Here is a 3,205-nt window from a genome sequence, read left to right on the forward strand (position 1 = left end):
GACTTCCTGTGACTGACCAAGTCACACTTCCCGGCTGCAGCAACAATGTCCTTGTGAGCTGTGGCTTTATACCCCTTTCTGACCCTGGTCCCTCGACATATAAGGTAATGTTACGAATTGGGTCATCCGATTGGGCTTCAGTACCTTATCAATCCCACCCTGGCTATGCAAGACCATCTTCATGTGCTCATATCCTGCTCTCAGCAGGGGGGGAGGAGTCTTAGGTGCATACCACCCATGGATGTGATATCTGCATCTTAATAAGGCAAGAAGAAAAACATTCACACATATTCCAAAAGGCCATTGTCTATCAGTGTGTTTGATGTTGTAACAGGTCAGGTATGTTCTGACTTGCCTGTCTGTGTATGTATATGTGGGGGCCCTAATTCACTGACATTGTCTTATATTTTTAAAAAGTCCAATATTTTTTTAAGTACTCCCCTACACTTTCTATACTCCTCTAATGCCTCCGCTGTTTTCAGCACTCTGAATCTGCCATAAGCCTCCTTTTTTCCCTTATCCAATCCTCTCTATCCCTTGACATCCAGGGTTCCCTGGACTTGTTAGTCCTATCCTTCACCTTAATGGGAATATGTTGGCTCTGAACTCTCACTATTTCCTCTTTGAATGTCTTCCACTGGTCTGATGTAGACTTTCCACCAAGTAACTGCTCCCAGTCCACTTTGGCCAGATCCTGTTTTATCATATTGAAATCGGCCTTCCCCCAATTCAGTACTTTTATTTCCAGTCCATCTTTGTCCTTTTCCATAACTACCTTAAGTCTTACAGAGTTATGGTCACTATCCCCGAAATGCTCTCCCACTGATATTTCTATCACTTGTCCGGCTTCATTTCCTCGGATTAGGTCCAGTACTGCCCCTTCTCTTGAAGGACTTTCTACGTGCTGACTCAGAAAGTTCCCCTGGATGCACTTTAAGAATTCTGCCCCCTTTAAGTCTTTTGCACTATGAATATCCCAGTTGATATTAGGGAAGTTGAAATCCCCTACTATTATTACCCGATTATTTTTACACCTCTGAGATTTGCCTGCATATCTGCTCCTCTATCTCTCCCTAACTGTTTGGAGGCCTGTAGTTCACTCCCAGCCAAGTGATTGCCCCCTTTTCGTTATTAAGTTCTACCCACATGGCCTCATTTGAGGAATCTTCTAAGATATCATCCCTCCTTACTGCAGTAGTTGACTCCTTGATCAATAGTGCAATGCCACCTCCTCTTTTACCCCCTTGCCTGTCACACCTGAAGATTCTATACCCTTGAATATTGAGCTGCCATTCCTGCTCCTCTCTCAACCATGTCTCTTACACAGGGTGAAACTGAGATAATTTCAGAAAGATAAAGTCATTAAAAATTTGACTTCCTATTAATCAAAACAGTAACAAATGTGCATTTTTGCAAAGAAGCTTTAAAGGAGAAGAATAATTTATTGACTTACTTTCTCATCACTATGTTGGACAGTGATTTAGTGAGATACCTAGCTTTTTCTTTGCTTGCACAAGTAGTCAATGACTGCCCGCACACATGTTGCAGCAATACAGAGTATTCCGGATAGATGTTCATCTGTCAGGAGTGATCTTGATCGCTCGCTCTCCCTCCTCTCTCTCTCTGTCTGTCTCGCTCTCCCCTCCCTCTCTTTGTCCCACCTCTTTGTGTCTCCCCATTCTCTGTTCTCCCCTCTGTGATGTCTCCCATCTCTTATCCCTCCCTCTGTGTTGTTCCCTCTCCTCTGTGTTGTTCGCTCTCTCTGTGTCACCCTCCCCGCTGTGTCGTCCCCACCTCTGTGTGTTGTCCCCCTTCTCTGTGTCATTCCTGCTCTCTCTGTCCCCTCTCTCTCTGTCCCCCCTCTCTCCCCTCGTTCCGTCCCCCCGTTCTTCTCTCTTTCTTCTCTCTCTTTCCCTCTCTGCCCCCTCTCTCCTTCCCTTCCTTTCTTTCTCTCCCTCCATCCACTCTCCCCCCTCTCTTTCTCCCTATATCTCCCTCTCTCTCCGTCCCTCCTCTCCGACGGGATTTTCATTTGTCTCTTTTACCTTGTTCACCTTCATTGCTTTCTATTTCCCTCCTGGTGTTTGATAAAGTGTCTCCCAAAACTCGTTTTCACAGCCACATCTCCTTCCTCAGTGACTGTCTCCGGCTCCAACTTATTCCACGTGGATTCCAACTGCAGTTTCATCCTTCATGTTTTGAATCCACCCAGGATCACAGGTATCTCCGAGAAATACAACATTCCTCGGACTGCTACTCTCACCACATCCTGAGATCCACACTCAGTGTCATGCACCGCCACATGTACACACTGAACCTCTCTCTCCAGAAGCACCGCCTCACCTTATCACAAAGCTATTCTACTCCACAGTTTTATTTCATCCTTCGTCTAATTTGACGAATTAACAAAAAACGTTTGTTCTTCCTTTCAGGTGTTAAGGAACACAAGCTCCAGCAGCTGATGGGGATTAATGCCCCTCCAGATCCTTCTTCCCCTTCACTTCCCTCTGACCCCACCCCTTCTGATCTGACCCCTTGCCGTGTATTCACTATACCCTCTGACCTCCCCCTCTCTGACGCTGAATGTTCTGTACTCAGCAAAGGACTCAGTTTATCCCCTTACGCCCCCACCTCAATGAATTTCACGCACGGTATGATGTTGAGCTCTTCTTCCGTTGCCTTCACCTCCGGGCTCACTTCTTTGACCAGGAGTCCTCACCCTGACCAGCAGACCCATTCACCTACCTCCAGCATTCTCCCTCTACCTGGACCCCTCCCTCTGGCCCCTTACCCACTCTTGATCTCTTCATTGAAAACTGTCGGCGAGACATCAGTCGTCTCAATTTCTCTGCCCCCCTCACTCACTCTAACCTGTCTCTCTCTGAACTTGCTGCACTCCGTCCTCTCAGGTCTAACCCCAACATTCTGATCAAACCTGCAGACAAGGGTGGTGCTGTTGTTGTCTGGCGTATCGACCTCTACCTTGCAGAGACTCAGCACCAACTCTCAGACACTTCTTCCTACTTCCCTCTGGACCATGACCCCACCACTGAACATCAAGCCACCGTCCACAGGACTGTCACTGATCTCATCTCCTCTGGAGATCTTCCCTCTACAGCTTCCAACCTCATAGTCCCAGAACCCCGGACAGCCCGCTTCTACCTCCTTCCCAAAATCCACAAACAGGACTGTCCCGGCAGACCCA

Source organism: Heterodontus francisci, unplaced genomic scaffold (genome assembly GCF_036365525.1).
Source record: "Heterodontus francisci isolate sHetFra1 unplaced genomic scaffold, sHetFra1.hap1 HAP1_SCAFFOLD_631, whole genome shotgun sequence".
Classification (NCBI taxonomy): Eukaryota; Metazoa; Chordata; class Chondrichthyes; order Heterodontiformes; family Heterodontidae; genus Heterodontus; species Heterodontus francisci.